The sequence below is a fragment of the Bos mutus genome, chromosome 15 (assembly GCF_027580195.1).
Source record: "Bos mutus isolate GX-2022 chromosome 15, NWIPB_WYAK_1.1, whole genome shotgun sequence".
Lineage (NCBI taxonomy): Eukaryota > Metazoa > Chordata > Mammalia > Artiodactyla > Bovidae > Bos > Bos mutus.
In genome coordinates, this window is record NC_091631.1 from 48,700,201 (window position 1) to 48,718,514 (window position 18,314).

General features: G+C 50.1%; 1 protein-coding gene across 1 annotated transcript in view; it reads right to left on the minus strand.

The window, feature by feature from the left end:
* Positions 1–18,314, minus strand: part of GRIK4 (glutamate ionotropic receptor kainate type subunit 4) — a 498,718-nt gene that overhangs the window by 468,317 nt on the left and 12,087 nt on the right. The gene's annotated exons all lie outside the window — the stretch shown is intronic.

The following is an 18,314-nucleotide window of genomic DNA, read 5'->3' on the forward strand; positions in this document are numbered from 1 at the left end:
TAGACACAAGGGATGACTATCACTGAGAATTTAAGATGCTCCCCACTCATCCGAAGGTTCCACCCTGTGATATGCCACGCCTCTCACCTGGTACCTCTTTAAGATAGCGGGAACAGGGACTTCCCTGCTGGTCTGGTTAAGACTCCAGGCTCCTGATGCAGGAGGTACGGGTTCCACCCCTAGTTGGGAAACTGAGATCCTGATGTTAGGATCTTAGCCAAAATTAGCATCACAGCCTAAAACTAAATAAATAAATAAAAGAAAAAGAGGTGGGAGGAAACAAACCAAAAAAGAAAGATAGCCAGAACACAGGCCCGGGACTATCCCATGGGCCCCTGGAAGCCACCCTAGCACTGGTAAAGGGGCTGGACTCTCCTTCCACAGGGACAGCTTCCTCAGGGTGCTATCCCCCAAGCAGAGTGTCCCGGGCACTACCTCTGACCTTAGGGAGTCTACCTCCACGGAGAAGCCTGGCGGAGTGCCTCTCACCTGCTCTGGACGTGGCTCTGGTCTGGATGATCCCAGTGCTGCTTGCCTGCCCTTGAACAGAATTCCCCAGTCTGGGGAGTAAGGACAGAAGAAACCTCATCTGACTCATGGACCGCTGAGGATGCTGACCTTCTCTCTGATGCCTCCGTTGGGAGGACCCTAGCCCATCCTGGGATGCACTCAGAGCCCCAAGCTCTGGCTGGTATCATCAGAATTGTCCTGCAGACTTCCTGGGATTGCCTTGACTCACAACTGGAGAAACGCAATCTCTTTTTCCTTCTGACTTCCTTCTCCTCTGGAGTGATCTGGGTGGTTGAGCAGGAGGGCTTGCCAGTTTAAAAGTCTCAGATAAACAGCGTACTCCAGCACCTGGCCCACCTCTGCACTTGAAGAGAACAGACCTGAGGCAGTCGGCTCAGACAGCTCTAAGTGGCAAGGAAGCCAACAGTGCTGGCTATTGCAATACACACAATCTCATTACTAATGTGAAAATTGGTGCCAACTTAGGGAGAAAGAAAAGGGAAATCTGCTTGGAATGTTAAGTCCCAAGGATCTGGAGTGGTTGGATGGGCCGGTCCTGAGAGAGTGGGCCTTTATAACATAGACTTCATGGGAAGGGAATCAGACAGAAGGGAATCTGGTGGACCAGAGTCAGGTGGTGTTGGAGGTAGGGGGTGTCACCTGGACATTTTCTACTTCTCAGAATAAGCACCCACCTGTAAGTAACTCCTGTGCCCTACCCCTTCTTCTCAAGAGGAAACAAATCTCAAGAAACACACCCCTCCCCACTGGCCTGGTACCAAACCTGTCTGGAGAAGCAAAGGTGCTTAGGGACAGGCACGTGTCTGGAGGGATGTGTTGAAGCTTCTGAGACCATGAGTGGGGTCGATACCCAGGCTTCTTCCTAGCTCTAAAGAAATCCTTGGGACTTCCCTGGTGGTCCAGGGGTTGAGAGTCCTGCCAGTCCAGGGGACACAGGTTTGATCTCTGGTCTGGGAAGATCCCACATGCCTGCTGGGCAACTAAGCTGGCATGCCACAGCTACTGAGCCTACATGCCCTAGAATCTGTGCTCCACAACAGGAGAAGCCCCCATCAACACAACTAGAGAAAGTCCACTAGCAGCAACAAAGACCCAGCACACTGAAAAATGAATAATTTTTTTTTAATTTAAAAAAAGAAATCCTTCTGCTCTCCTTAGAGCTATGTGATATATGAAAGTCTGTGGCTATGACCACAAAACACACTTTTGTTTATTAAGGCTAAATAATTAAGACCAGGTTTTCATTTAAATGTTGGCCTTGGCCATAAATCATGAGCTCCCTCTGTGGTTCTCCTCACTGGATGATGCATACAGACCCCTGCCCTCCACCCTGGGTCCTTCCCCTTAACAAGGAAAACTCACTCAAAGGTTTGTTTTTGGTAAAGAACAAGTGAGTATGCGTTCCAGCCCATACGCAGAAGAGCACATATTTATTCTACTGCAGATTCACTCATTCATTATTGAGCAGCTACTTTGTGTGTGGCAAAGGGCCAGGACTGAGGCTATAAAGGAACGCAGGCAGAGTGTGCTGGGGGAGGGGGTACCAACGCCCACCCAGGGTGCAGTTGGGGGTATGAATGCCCATCCAGGGTGCAGTCCGAGCAGCAGCGCGCTGATGGAAGCAGGTACCACGGACTTGGAGACCAGAGAAGAAGCAGTGATTAATTCTGCCTTGGGCTTTGGCAGAAGGCATTTGCATTTGCTTCCTTCACTGTGAGTTTCCAGGTAGGACTCCCCCAGGCAGTACAGCAGCTGCTCCGCTGAGATCTCAGTCACCACATTTGTACACACTCAGCTGCCTTCTCTCCGTGTCCAATAAAGAGCAAGGCAGCAGTGCTAGTCAGGATGGTGAGAGTTTATTTAGAGGCTTGCTGTGTGGCCGGAACTCATGAAGCATCTGGACATCCCCACCTAGGAGTCCCCTGCCTGATCACAACCCAAATGTCCTCCTGCCTCACAGTCTCTTGTTTCTAAAGAAACTGCTGGCCACGTAAGGAGGGGATGCTGAAACTGCGGAAAGGAAAAGGAGGTGTCTCCTCTGACTGGGGATGGGGCAAAGAATATGGGACAGTGACGCAGTTAAGTAAGGATCTTTCTCCTCGAACCATGCTGCAGACCTTCCAGGGTCTGAAGCATTCACCCTGAATCTTCTTCTCGTCCACCTTCCTGCAGTCCACTGGCCATCTCACCAGCTGGCTCCCAAAGGTACTGCGGTTTTAATCAACCTATCTCGGAGTGAGGCACTCAGTAATGAGCACAGGGTGCCCCCCTACCTGGCTCGAGCATGATCTACTTAGGGGGCGGGGTTTGGGCACATTCCCTTTGCCTGAACACATGGTCCTTTCCTCAGATTGCACTGGGGCTACAAGGAGCTCGTGTCAGCCCCATCTCCAAGTCCTTTGCCCCTCACAAGGCCAACTCGGGTCTCCTCATTCTGTGTTCATGTAATTGATTTTTTTAAAAATCTGGATGTGAGACTTAGAGTAGTTAATTCCATGGGCTTGGCTTTGGCCCACTGTTCTGCCCATCAGTCATCCCACATAGCAATTATGTCACCTAGTGGAGTGGCTCTTCTCCCTGCCTGATAATCTGCCTTCTCTCTCTTCATCCAGGACATCCAGAGACATGCCACCCAGGACAGGCCCAAGGATGACACCCTTGGCACTACAGGAAGGGCTCAGTTACTCTTCATCATGAAAACACGTGGGGAACTGAATGAAAGCCCAGACAAAGGTGAGTTTTCTCTGGGTCCACCTTAATTCTTAATCAACACTCTGGATTCAATTATTTAACCCGCTATGAATCTACCTGTCTGTACATCAGGACTATAACAGCATTTCATCTAATTTGCCGAAGAAATGATGCTTTCAAACTATAGCGCTGGAGAAGACTCTTGAGAGTCCCTTAAACAGTAAGGTGATCAAACCAGTCGATCCTAAAGGAAATCAACCCTGAATATTCATTGGAAGGACTGATGCTAAAGCTGAAATGCCAATACTTTGGCCACCTAATGCGAAGAGCTGACTCACTGGAAAAGACACTGATGCGGGGAAAGACTGAAGGCAGGAAGATAAGGGGGTGACAGAGGATGAGATGGCTAGACAGCATCACCAACTCAATGGACATGAATCTGAGCAAACTCTGGGAGATAATGAAGGACAGAGGAGCCTGGTGTGCTGCAGTCCATGGGGGTCACAAAGAGTCAGACGTGACTTAATGACTGAACAACAAGAATCGTATTCCTAAAACACAGTCAAGACTTGGCTCAAAGCTCTGTGAAGTTAAGACACCGTGTCTAAGATACTTAGACACAGTTAAGTTTTTGGAACAACAAAAAAAAGAAAAGATGAGGTTGACTTGGCTTGCTCTTCATGAGCACTGCCAGCCCCAGTGAACACCTCTGTTTTCCCAGAGCTCAAAAACCATCTGCTCCACATGCTCTTCCAAAATATTGGAGGAAAATGGCCTAACACTTATTGCTTCATAATATTCTTTAATCTACCTTTTTCTTCTTTGTGAAAACATCTGCCTGTCTTCAGACTTCTGGCACCTCTCCGACTCTCCAGGCAATTTCTCGGCACGATGCTTCTAGAATCACATTGATAATCGTCCGCAGCTCCCCTAAGAATGACTCTGTGGTTACCTTTGTTTGTCATCATCTCAGATTGATCCCTAGCCTTGGCCCAAGAAGGTATAAAGGCAGCCCTTGGTCAGGAGCAGCCAGTCAAGCTTGCTAATACCGCATTCAAGTGCATTCATGCCTGCCGCCGAGAAATAAAAATGATGCCCGCTGATTGGAGGTCGGTTATAGCATCAGTTTCATAACTTGACGACTGCTCATTACGTGTGGCAGTGTGCATGGATATGTGTACCCAAAGCATTCAGCATTCATTGGGTTCCTGCTATAATAATAATAATAGTTAATGTTCATGTCACTTACTATGCTCAGGTACTAAGTGCTTCGTATATTTTACTCGTTTAATCCTCGCTCCAGCCCTGTGAGGTGAATACTCTCATTATCTCCTCTTTACAGCAAACAGAAGCACACAGCTGGAAGTGGTACAGCTGGGATCGGAATCCAAGCAGCCTGGCCCCCGAGTTTGGGCTCTCAACTACCGTTCTCTCTTATTAGGCATGTTTGCTTATATCAGTAAGATGTCATCCCAAGACTTCCACTTCATTTCCTTCAATCTACCAGCACACCTCACATTCCTTACATCTGGGTACTCCTCATCATTCCCTGAATGTTCCATGTACTTTCATAGAACTCGTGCCTCTGTTCATGTTATTGGCTCTGCCTGGAATCTCCTTTCTCCTCTTCCCCACGGAGAAAACTCCTATTCATCCTTCAAAGCCCAGTTCAATGTCATCTGTTCAGTGAAGCATGTCCTATTCCCATCCTGGATAGAATCATTTATTCCCTCCCTTCTGATCCTATAGCAAGTTGTTTGCACTACACAATATCTTAACTGGCTAGATCAGGCTTTATAAATAGTGCAAGATTCTGAAACAGGGATGTAGGGGCCAGGCAGCTGACAAAAAAACCGCAAGAAAAAAGCTTGCAGGTTATCTGGGGCTTAGTCATTCATTCAATAGATACTTATTTAATGCTAATTGTATACCAGGCACTACTTCAGATACCGGGGATTGAGCAGTGAACAAAACACAGAAATCCCTGTCCTCATGGAGCTCACATTCTAGGGGGGCTGGAAAATAAACAACACAAATAAGTAAACATATTAGAAGCGTTGTGTTACTCACTCAGTCGTGTCCGACTCTTTGCGATCCCATGGACTGTAGCTCACCAGGCTCCTGTGGCCATGGGATTCTCCAGGAATACTGGAGTGGGTTGCCATTCCCTTCTCCAGGGGATCTTCCCCACCTAGGGATCGAACCTGGGTCTTGTGCATTGCAGGCAGATTCTTTACCACCTGAGCCACAAGGGAAGCCCCAAAACATATTAGAAGGTAGTAAGAAAGAGGTAGTAAGGAAAAAAGAGGGGCAGGGGCAGAGAGTACAGGGGAAGGACAGGAATGTTTTGCAATGGAATCCTTATCTCTGAGACTTAACGCTTGGTTGCCACTACACAGTACCAACCAGAACAGCATAGACAGTGTTCCTTTTCCCACGGAACTTGGCCAGCACTTCAGAGGAAAAGCAGGCCCCTCAGCTGCCTCACTCTTACCTCTAGCAGTGGTGATAAGGAGCCAAGGAGCCAATAGGAGCCAAGACTACCCTATTGATCTGAGGCTGACACAGATGAGAAGGACCAGCCAACAGAACCACTGGAAAGGACACACAGCTGCAGTGGTCACAGCTAGCAGTAACTACACTTGACACTCACGCGGAGCAGTCCGCCGAATCCTCCCAGGTTTATAAGGTGAGGGCTGTTGTCATCCCCCTTGTGCAGATGAGGCCACTGAGGCTTGGAGAGGTTAAGCATCCTAATCAACAACCCGTGGAGTCCACATGCCAGGACTGGGGCTCAAACACACGTCTCTCTGACTTCGGGGCCACTAAACCCCACAAGTCATTAGTCTTGAGCTGCAGCAGCCAGGAGTTCTGTTCTCTGCATCCCCAAAATATGCCTGAGAACAGAGACAAAGCAGGGGAAGACTCTCAAAACCGAGCCCTGCTCCAAAGATGGGCCTGGCTGGTCCTGTATGACAGCTGGGCTCCTGGACCAGATATTCACTTCCGTGGCTAGAATGAGGGGCGTGATGGAGGGCAGGGGCTCCAGAACCGGACCTGCTCCAGACCTCTGTGAGCATGTCTCAGCCTTCCCTGCTGGGGAAGAGGGTTTCTCCACGTCCCTCGTGGTACAGCCAGGTTACAGCACAGGTGTATTTACCCAAGTGTAGGTCTGGCTGCCCACCTGTGGCCCCTCCCTCAAGTCACACCTGGCTCCACAGGGCCACACGGCTCCTGATCATTGTTTCAATTTTTCCCAAACCAGTACCAACTCCAGGATGTGCACCTCCGCCCTCCTCCCCTGCCTACTAATGCCCATCACTCCCTCAATTTCTGAACCTCTGAAAGCAGTGGTTCCCTCTACCATCTGCCCTGACTGGCCTGAAACCCATGGCTAATTACTGCAGTAACCGTGACCCTGAGCCCACCTATTCCCCTGGCCTTGGATCACCCCGCCCTACCAAACCCCAACTGGCCAGGTTCTTCCCTCCTGCCTCCACACTAGCTTCAACCCCGACCTATCGTCCCAGTTTGCCCGGGAGCATCCTGGGCTTAGTCCCAAGCCTGGGGAGATCCTGAGTTCTAGGCATACAGAATGGTTGGTCACTCTCTCCTCCCCTCTTCACTATAAACCGTACCCAGGTCTCCCAAAGGTTGGAGAGGCTTCCCAGGGATCCCTGCCCCTGCCCAGGGCTCTCCTGGTCTCTCCTCCCTTCCCTAACAAAGCTACCAAAACCACCTGTTACAGGTCCTCTCTCATCCCATCCAACATTCCTGCATGGCTGCAACCGGTTGCAATCACCTCCACCCTGTGTCCCCCCAAGTCTTCTCCCTGCAAGGTCCCCAGGGACCCCCAAGTTGCCAAATCGCTAAGCACAGCCTGCCCTTGCCTTGCTTACTGTACCTTTCTGCCTCACGCCACCCTGGATCGTTTCTCCACTTCTACTGAGGTTTCTGCAACCCCTTTTTCTCTCTCTCTCCAGGCTGTCCTTCTAACTCTGGCTCCTTCCTCTGGTCCTTATCACAGACTCAGGCCCTCAGTGTGGGCAGGCTTCAGAAGCCCGGCACCAGCCCTCCCCTCTTCTGACATTAAATGTTCAAGGAGAGCTCATCCAAATCCATGTACCGTCTATGTGCTCCAGTTCCAGAATCTGCATCTCCAGCCCTTGCCTCTCTCCTGGGCTCTGGGTGTACATTCACTGGACATCATGTGGATATCCTTCAGTCACTTCAAATCAGCGAGTCTAAAACAGAACTGATTCCATCACTTGAACTGCCATCTAGTCCTCCCCTGTACACCCCGTCTCGTGAATGACTCCCAGCCGCCCTACACGAAGACTCTGAGATGACAAATGCTGGCGAAGACGCGGAGAAAAGGGAACCCTTGTGCACTGTTGGTGGAATTATAAATTGGTGCAGCCACTGTGGAAAACAGTATGGAGGTTCCTCAAAAAATTAAATATAGAACGACCATCTGATCCAGCAAATTCACTTCTGGGAATACATCCAAAGGAAATGAAAACACTATGTCAAAGAGATATCTGCACCCCCACGTCCACAGTGGCATTATTCACAAGAGCCAAGACATGGAAACAATCGTAAGTGTCCACCAATGGATAAATAGATAAAGCATATGGATGTGGCATATATGATGTATGACCGAATCACTCTGCTGTACACCTGAAACCAACACAACATTGTAAATCAGCTATATTTCAGCAGAAAAGACGTAGCGTATATAGACAATGGAATATTATTCAGCCATAACAAAAACAACAGAGAAATCCTGCCACTTGTGACCACGTGGATGGACTCTGAGGGCATTTTACTAAGTGAAATGAGTCAGACAGAAAAAAACAAAAACTGTATGATCTCACTTATACGTGGAATCTAAACAACAAACAAACCGAATTTAGAGAAAAAGAAGTCAGATTTGTGGTTACCAGAGGTGGGGGAGGGCGGAGAGGTATTGGGAAAAAATGGTCACAGGTACAAACTTTCAGTTATAAGATAAACCAGCAGTGGGGACGTGATGTACAGCATGAGGACTAGCTAACACCGCTGAATGAGATACAGGCAAGCTGGAAAGAGTACACCCTCTGGATTTAAGTTAAAAAGTTCTGGATTTAAGGAAAAATTTTTTTCCATTTTTCCTTTGTCTTTTTATTGTATCTATACAAGACTATGGATGCTAACTAAACTTGCTGCAGTAATCATCTCATAATATATGCACGATATATCCTTGGAAGAAAAGTTATGACCAACCTAGACAGCATATTAAAAAGCAGAGACACTACTTCGCCAACAAAGGTCCATCTAGTCAAAGCTATGGTTTTTCCAGTAGTCATGTATGGATGTGAGAGTTGGACTATAAAGAAAGCTGAGTGCTGAAGAATTGGTGCTTTTGAACTGTGGTGTTGGAGAAGACTCTTGAGAGTCCCTTGGACTGCAAGAGATCCAATCAGTCCATCCTAAAGGAGATCAGTCCTGGGTGTTCATTGGAAGGACTGATGCTGAAGCTAAAATTCCAATACTTTGGCCACCTGATGCGAAGAACTACCTCATTGGAAAAGACCCTGATGCTGGGAAAGACTGAAGGTGGGAGAAGGGGACGACAGAGGATGAGATGGTGGATGACATCACCGACTCAATGGACATGAGTTTGAGCAAACTCCAGGAGTTGGTGATGGACAGGGAAGCCTGGCGTGCTGCACTCCGTGGGGTCGCAAAGAGTCGGACACGACTGAGCAACTGAACTGAATTGAACTGAATATATGCAAGTTAAACTGTTGTGCTGTACTCCTTAAACGAATACAGTGATTATATATCAATTATATCTCAATAAAACTGAGGAAAAAAAACCTCTTGTCTTATTGAAATAACTCCTATTAAGAATTCTGTAGCCAGTAACACTTACAGTCACATTTAGAAGGTATATGAGTTTAGTTTTAGTGAGTTAAGTGAGTTTCAACACACATCTTCTTCTGTGTTTTGGAAATTTTGCTATCAAGAAATTAATGCTAGTGAGCCAATGGTCTATCAACTGACAGTCTTCAAGATTCCTGCCACATCTGAGTCTTCTAATCAGCAGAATCAACACGCTGCAACTAGAAAGGATTCCTTTCTCGTTTCAGGGAATATGAGTCATTCTATGATAAAGATATTTTTATTGATTTGGGAACTGTGATATTGCGATTTATAATAAATATATATTTGGTCTTCGTCACCATTTCTGGCACAGAGCTCCTAAAACCCCTGGAATCTCCTAAGTGATGAGAGTGATAAAGTGTCTATTGTTTCGTTAATGACGTGACTTCTGGACCTCCCCTGGGGATGGGGACTGGTTGCCAGGAGATCCAACCACCTGATTAGATGGTTCCGGGAGAGGAGAGGGACTGGCGGCTGAATCAATTGCCAATAGCCAAGGATTTAATCAATCAATCATGACTATGCAATATAATCTCCATAAAAACCCGAAAGGACAGGATTCAGAGAGCTGCCAGGTTGGTGAACACGAGGAGACTTGTGGGGAGCAGCACCCCCGTGGAGGGCATGGAAACCCCCCACTCTTCCCCGGTACCTTGTCCTCCCCATCTCTTCCATCTGGCTGTTCCTGAGTTATATTCTTTACCGGGTAATCTGGTAAGAAAAATGTTTCCTGAGTTCTGTGAGCCACTCTAGCAAAATCATCGACCCCAAGGAGGAGGTGGTGGGAACCTCTGATTTATAGCCCATCAGCCATCCTGAGTTAGAGGCAGTGGTGGGACCCTCTATCCTTTAGCCAGTGGGTCAGAAGCACAGGTCATTACCTGGGTGTGATGCCGGCATCTGAAGTGGAAGATGCTCTTGGGGGATTGAGCCCTTCACCTGGGGAATCTGATTCTAGACCATGGTAGATGGTGCCAGGATTGAGCTGAATTCTTGAATACCCTTTTGATGTCTGAGAATTGCCTGGTGCTATGAGGGAAAACCCCTCCTGCACACATTGGAAACTGGCCTCAGAACACCAAAAGAGAAACTGTAATAGGTTAATAATTTGACTTTTCTATTTTTTGGCCATGCCATGCGGCATGTGGGATCTAGTTCACCTACCAGGGATTGGACTCGTACCCTCTGCATTGGAAGCGCAGAGTCTTAACCACTGGATCACCAGGGGAGTCCCAATAATTTAACTTTTGATGTGACTTTACAAAAATAAAATTCTGCAACCTTTGATGAAAAAAAAAAAGGAACCTCAGAATCATCTAAACCCCGCCTTCACCCACCACCCCTCACCCTCATTCGAGCACCCCCTGAGTGTCCTGCACATTCTGCCTCCTCGTGCTTCTGGAGCCCATGCTCATCTGTGCACCCCGGTTCCCCTGCCTGAGCCAGCCCCTAGCCCTCCTCGTAGGGTCACGGCCCCACTCAGCAACTGCTCTCCATGCCTCCACTCTGGATCAAGCCCCATCCGTCCTCCACACAGCAGCCAGAGTGATAAATTCTAAAAACAAACCCGATCAAGCTATTCCTCAATTTACAATTTCTCAGTGGCTCTCTGTAGCTTTCAGGATAAAGGTAAAATTTTTCCACGTACTCACCTAAGACCCTCCACAATCTGGTTCAGCAAGGACACCCCAAGTCTTGGTGTGACATCCCTGGAACAGACACAGAGGCAGCAAAATGCTGAAGGAGCCAGCAGCCCTGAATCAGACGCCTGAGTCCATGGCTCCAGTCCCTTCACTAGGACAGGTGAGATCCAGGCTCCACGCCTCAGTCATTAAAGGAGATGCCAATGGCATCTGCGTGTGGGGTTGTTATAAGGACTAAACTAGATAAGCCAAGAAAAGCCCTTGGACACTGCCTGATGCTGAGTGAGTCTCAATATATTATCATCACTGTAATGACTATCAGTTCCTCTCAGCTACCTCTTTAGGAGCCCCGCTGTTACCCACTGCTTCCTCTGCCTGGGGTGCCCTTTGCCAGGCTAACTCTTCCTTGTCTTCTGAATGAAGAGCTCAAGCTGCTTTTCAGGCACTGTTCCTCTTCCACGAAGCCTTTCCTGCCGCCCACATCTGATTTCAATGTCCTCTCAGTGTCCCCATGGCCCCCTGCCTTGACCATCATGCTGCACTGGATCAGCTGTTCACGTCTCTCCTACAGAGGGCTAAACGCAGGAACTCGTCCCCTGAGTGCTGATCACAGAGCTTGGCAGAGAGCTGGTTTCTCACTGAATGAATGAATGAGGCAAAACCGGGGCTCGTCCCCTAAGTCTCCAGGCCACTGCCCTTTCTACTCCCTTCCAGAAAACATCTCAAAGCACTTAAAGCCCCCAAAGAAACACACCAGGCTGACTCTATGTCTGTCTTGAGTCCCCAGTTAAGGAATGAGTCTTGGGAATCCACTTGGGAGGGACTAGGGGCCACATGGAGGCCAAAGCCAGTGCCAGAAAACAGAAGATGCTCATTATGAAGCCAGTGAGATGAAACTCAGGTTGTGATGCAGGGAAGGAGACCACATTAGAGAAAGAAAAACGAGCACAAATCAAGCAAACTGTTTAAGCAGTGGACCGAGACTCAGAGGGGAAGGACAGATTAAATCAAACCTCTGACAGGCAGTCAATGGACATTCAATTAACAGTTACAATAATACTAATTTACACAAAATGTCTAAACAATACCCACTCCCCCCACTGCCAAGGTCTTGGATTCAACGCCTCCCAGCTGTTTGGACTTCCCCTGCTAACATCACAGGGCCACCAGGCCACGGGGCAGACTCCACGGTACTGGATCAGCCAGATCAAAAGATGCAGGGGGTGAAGGGTGGGCCTGCGTGGACACTCAGAGTCTGGCCTCAGGGCTGGGGAAAGGATGTTGAGAGCAGCAGGGCCAGGCCACTTCTGGAACTGGGAGGAGCTACAAAGGACTCCAAGAGGTCAGAATCAGAATCAGGCAGCCATCTTTGCATCTGCAGCCCAGGGTCCAAGTGGCCATGACCCCAGCTTGCCCTTTGGAAGTCTTACTCCCTGCGGTTCATGGTACTCGGAAGATAAAATATCTGCCGGGGACACTGAAGTCTTTCTTCATGCTGGATGCTGGGGCAGGAGGAGAGTCTCCATTTGGGGGTAAAAGAGAGGAAGGGGGGATGGCAGCCACTCCACAGGGACACCCCGAGGTCACTGACCCCACTTTGGCGAGGCAGCCGTGGGCCAGAACCTTGAGGCGGCAGGATGCTGAAGGAGCAGGCAGAGCTCAGATCTAACCGTGACCTTGGGCGGCCCCCTCACGGCTCTGGGCCTCAGTTTCCTCCTGCTCCAGTAAAGTGGGTTAATACTGGTGCCCACCTCAAGGTCGGCTGAGAACTGGGGAGCAGTGTGCCGAGTGCTGAGTCCACAGCACAGGCACTCTTGACATCTCAGCGATCCTTCGGGCAGTGCTGCAGAGCTGCCGCCCATGTGGGGACAGGGAGGGGGAAGGGAGCGGGGCGGGGAGGGCCATGCCTCTCCCCGTCCATCACGGCTGATGGATGAAATCTGAAAGGTGTTGCAGGTACTACCCAGACACGCAAATCCCAAATCCCCTCACATTCTCTAAGCCCTCCAAAAGCCCAGCTTTAAGCAAAGCAATTTCTTGAGGGAAGCAGGAGCCTGTCTGCTAGTATCTGAAGGGCTGTCATATCCCTCTGCTTACACAGTCCTGTTTTCCTTCTGGATCCTATGAAGCCAGCCCCGCAGGTCTCATCACCTGCTTTGTATGGATGAGGAAACTAAGTTACCAAGAGGATAAATGACTTGCTCAAAGTCACACAGTAGCAGGTCCTATCTTTCTTAAATTATGCTTTTTACAGCTCGTGATGCTCCTGAGGCACAGTGGAACCGATGAATCACAGGGACAGAGGTGCTATCTATTGTAGGGGAGGGGGTGGTTCTGAGTCCCCTCTCCCATCCTGGGGGCCCCCTCTCTCTCTTCCTTATTCCCAGGCATCACGGAACCTATGATACGTCCCTACATTTTTCTTAGAACCTTTTTAGGTCTCTGCCCTGCCTGGCAGAACCTGACCAGCTCTATAACTCAGGTGTCAGAAACGGAGGCACGCGCTGGATGGCAGTCATGGGACCTTGTAGGAAGCAGCCTTCCAAATTACAGATTTTAAGCACAGATAACTGAAATAGACATTGGAGAGCTATTTCCCCAGCCAACAGCCACCTCCTCAGCCTGGAGACGCTGCCGCAGTTGGCAAATGTACTTTCAACAAATTTTAACATGCAGATTAACGACTTCTCAAACTGGACCAGGAGTGGAGAGCTGTTCCCCAAAATAAGCCCTCCCACCCCCACCCCAGTAAGGAACCCGCCGTGGCTTAGTCCCCCTGTCATATGTCTCCATGAAATATCCTTTCTGCATCTTCTCCCCACAGGCCATCGACCAATTCATTTGCTCACCATTATTTTTAAAACTCAAATTTTATTAGCAGTGGAGTGTGAGGAATAAATACTAATACACTGTTTGCACTTGAATTAGCCCTGCCTGTCCTGGGACCACAGGGCTATTTGTCAAAGCCAGACTTCCTCCCCACTGTGATCAGGACACGGGCCTTCCAAGGTCATGGACTCTCAGGTGCCAAGCAAGGATGGGGGGCTGCTCTGAGGACTCACACTTTGGGCTCCCTGGCTCCTGCGCAGGCACTGAGCCACCCAAGAGGAAAGAGAGCTGAGGGGCAGGGGACGGGGTGGGGAGAGGTGCTGCATGCTGAAAGAGACGAACCGAATCCCAGCTCCGCTGCTTACCAGGTACGTCACCTGGGCTGTGCCCACTTAACCATTTTGAACTTTCTTTTCCTTATCTGTAAAATGGGCCAATAACATGCTCCTCCCAGGGTTGCTGGAGGGAATAAATGAGAAACTGGATGAGAAACTCCTATAAGCAATTTGCACACAATGGGGACAGTGGCTGAGGCCAGGCCATCTGAAACCACCTCCACCCAGTTCCCTAGAAGGATGAAAGATGGGCATCTCCTTTCCTGGTCACCCCCGATCCCCACAGGGGGCTGACACATTTGAACTTCCAGGCAAATCCATGGGACACTCTGATGTAGCACCTGCAGGCAGATGTCAGAGGCTCAGCACTGAGCAAAACAGATGCAGCCACTGGTACCCACACTGGGCTCCAGGCTCCTGCCTCTATAGCTGTCTGAGGTCTCAGACTCCGCTAGAGGGAGTCACAGCCAAGGGCATTCCTTCCAGGGCAGGTGGACACAGCAGCTGGGCACCCAGAGAGAAGCTCTGGACTTACTCCTCTCTTCAGTGCTCAACGGGCTCACTTCTTTCAATAAACCCTCGGCAAGATCCTCGGAGTTACAGGCTGTGGCACAGAAGTGGATGTGACAGCCCAATCCCATCCCTGGCTTCCCAGAGCTCAGTGCCCAGTAAGGGGAAACTGAACCATGAATAGGCAGCTACAGTGCCAGCTGGGGAGTGCTCCAGAGGGAAGGAGCACAGGAGGAGCCAGAGCAGCAAGAGGGGCCCCGTTCAGGTTACAGGAAAGGGCTTCCTGGAGATGGAGAAGCAAAAGGAGAGGAGGTGGTAGAAGGGGTTCCAGGCAGCTGTGCAGCATGTGCAAAGGTCCTGAGGCAGAGTCAACTCTGCACTGGGAAACTACAGCCAGCACTGCAGACTGGCACTGGTTACGTGGATGGAACCTCTAAGGGAGGCCCAGAGGAAGGTCCTCACGGTCCTGCCCTTGGCCACCCTCCAGTCAAATGGTAGTAACAGAGTCAGTGAACTGGAGACAGGCTTTAGACATAAACCATCACAAAGAACCAGAACTTGCTACTGTGCTTACTCTAATCAGAGGATGTGCCTTCTTGCTAAGAGCTGGGCTGTAACCAGCAAGAGCTGAAGGGGTTAATCAGGGCAGGCCTCCCAGAGGAGGTGAGGGGTTCTGCTGTCCGCCCTCCTCCGGCACACCTGAATGATGCCAGGAGCCCTAGTTTTCCCATCTGATTGGAAATTTTGGACAACAATAAGGCTTTATCTACTTTGCCAGTTGCATATAAAGGCAAAAACAATGGAATCTCTCTCCCACTAGACAAGGCCACAGGGCAGGGCCGTTAAGTCTTGAGTTGGGCTAAGAATAAAGGCAACAAAGGAAGCGCCTGCACTCATGCCCGAAGCTCCTCAGGGGAGCAGTAAGGCCTGGTGAAGATGCAAACCCCCCATCTGGGGCTCAGGAGGTGCCAAGGGGATTCGCATTATGCAGAAAAGCTCCCCTCTTCCCCTGGCTGCTGGGAGGAGAAATTCTCCAGCCATTCCCCTCTCACCTGGCAGGGATCTGCCCTGGAGGTTTCAAACTGAGCTAGTCATCATTTGCCCTGGAGCCCCATACAGCGCCCTCCCCACCAGGACCCTCAGAGGCTGCCCACCTCATCCTGCCTGCGTGATCTTGCAGCTCTCCAGACAAGCGCTTCCATCTGGTTCCGGCTGCCCCCTTACTCCCATTCTGAGGGCATCTCCAGATTGGGACCAGCTTGGGAGCCGCGCCCTTCTGCATCTTCCACCACAAGCTGCAGGCCAGCAGAACCCTGGCATCATCAGAGTCAAAAAAGACGACAAAGACCCAGGAGCCACCCTCCAGCTAGCTGAGGAAGGGTCAAGGCAACACTTAGGTCCTTCATGCTTCACCAAGAGGGCAGCTCTGGAGTCACATCTGGCCTGTGCCCCGCTCTGCCCCAAGTTGGCTGTGTGACTTTGGGCAACTTACAGAACCTCTCTGAGGCTCCGTTTCCCTCCTCGTAAAATGTGGCTGTTGGAAGGATTAGGGGAGGAAGTGCATGTGAACTCAGTAGCACACTGCCTGAAACATTCCACAGAAACCAGCTACTATTTCTACCAACAGCATTCCAGGCCTCCTCAAGGACACTCTGTCAAGTGTCTGGCCATTCTAACCACTTTTTTTTTTTCCTCTTCTTTTTTAAATTTTTGATTCCACCACAGTATATGGGTCTTAGTTCCCCAACCAGGGATTAAACTCACGCCCTCTGCATTGGAAGGCAGAATCTTAACCACTGTCCTGCTGGGGAAGTCCCCTATAAGCCTTGGAGCCTCCCAAATTTTTTTCTTTTTTAAGAAAAAGTTTTCAAATCAAAGTGTAATGTCTGCACAGAAAAGTGCACATTAAGTGTAGAGCTCCATGAATTTCCCATAGTATCAGCTCTCAGATCAAGAGACAGCATTATCAGTATCATAGAGCCCCCTGTACCCCCATGCCTTCTGCGAGGGTACTGTTATCCTGACTTGTTACCAGAGATTTATTTTCCTGTTCTCGAATCTTATAAATCTATATAAAGTCGTATAGTACGTACTGAAAGCACCTTACTTAAGAAGCCCTTCCATAGATGTTATCCAATTTGCTCTTCCCCAAGGCTGAGGAGATTAGCTCTTTTATTACCCCCATTTTATTGCTGAGCAAACAGAGGCGTCAGACATGGTAACAAACTTATCCAAGGCTGTAGATCCCCTGGAGGAGAGCTTGGTGACTCATTCTAGTATTCTTGCCTGGAGAATCGTATGGACAAAGGACCCTGGCCAGCTATAGTCTATGGGGTCACACAGAGTCACAACCGACTGAAGCGACTTAGCACGCACGCACACAGAGGAGGTGAAGAGGAGGGGTTGCCAACTCCAGGCTGGCCAAGGCCCTCTCCTGTCACTACCCCACCACACCAGGCTACATCCCACACATCATACTAGACCACACACCCCTAACAATGTGTGTGTGTGTCGGGGGTGGGGGTGAATCCCCTCCTCCAGGAAGCCTCCTGGGATTGCCCAGAGAACGGTCAGCCTGCCTCATGCTGCCCATTGCAACCTGGACACTGGGGGTCTTACCATACTGCTGACTGAACATATCCTTGTCCCTGGGAGCGGGGGGAGCTGTTTACTCACTCCTGTGGGTTTGCACAAAATTTTTGCCTTCTCTTCTCCACACACCTCTTGGGGTCACAAGTCCCAGAGGGCAAGGCCTGCTCCAGGGCTCATTCCCTGCCCTGCCCGGGACTCAGGGTGGGCTAACAGCTGGGAGGGTGGGAGTAGCTGTGAATCGGGCCCACCAGGAGTGGGCACTGGCGCAGGGCGCTTGCTCCCCTGGTGTGAGGGGAGGCTCCTGGAGAGCCAGTTTAGTGTGAGCTGGGAGACAAGGAAGAACCAGGGGCCCCCATTTCAAATCCTGATGCTGCAAGTCATGTGACCTCAGGCCAGCTTCTTCCTCTCTCTGGGTCTTGCTTTCCTCACTTGTAAAATGAGCTGACTGGGGACTTCCCCAGTGGTCTAGTGGTTAAGAATCCACCTGCCAATGCAGGGGACATGGGTTCGAACCCTGGTCTGAGAGGATCCCACACACCATGGAGCAACTGGGTTCATGGGCCTAGAGCCCGAGCTCCATAACGAGAGAAGCCACCGCAGTGAGAAGCCCAAGCACCGCAACTAGAGCGTAGCCCCCACTCACCACAACTAGAGCCCGCACAGCAACAAAGACCCACACAGCCAAAAATAAACAAATAATTAATTTTTAAAGAGAAGGTAAAACCTAGGAAAAAACAATGAGCTGATTGGACTAAGTCCAACTGGACAAATTTACTGTACCCTGGGCCCCTGGCAGACATCCCATCAACCCAGGTTCTGTTCCAGGGAGCCCACCCTTGGCCCCAGACCCCTCTCAACCCTGCCCTGCAGGCACCACCGCCCATCAGCAGAAGTGGGCCCAGGAGGAGATCCAGCAGACACCACTGAACACGCTGGCACCAAGCAACAGGCGACACTGGGACTCTGCATCCGCGTTCAGTGCCAGACTATGCCCTGAGATCCAGGGGCTGAAAACGCAGACAGGGCCACAGCTCACGCCCCAAATCCTGGGGCTTCCATCCCCACAAAAGGCAGTCTTCTCCCAGGTTCTCTGCCCCCACAGTCCTTACACTCACCTGCCTGGCACCCTCCCACAAATATTCCACCAGGAAGAAATGAAATTCTGGGGGCACACCATCCCTGGCTCATACCTCGTGTGTGTAGGGTAGCACCCCTGGGGCTCAGGCCTCTGCTCCCCGAGTCTCCTCCTGATTCA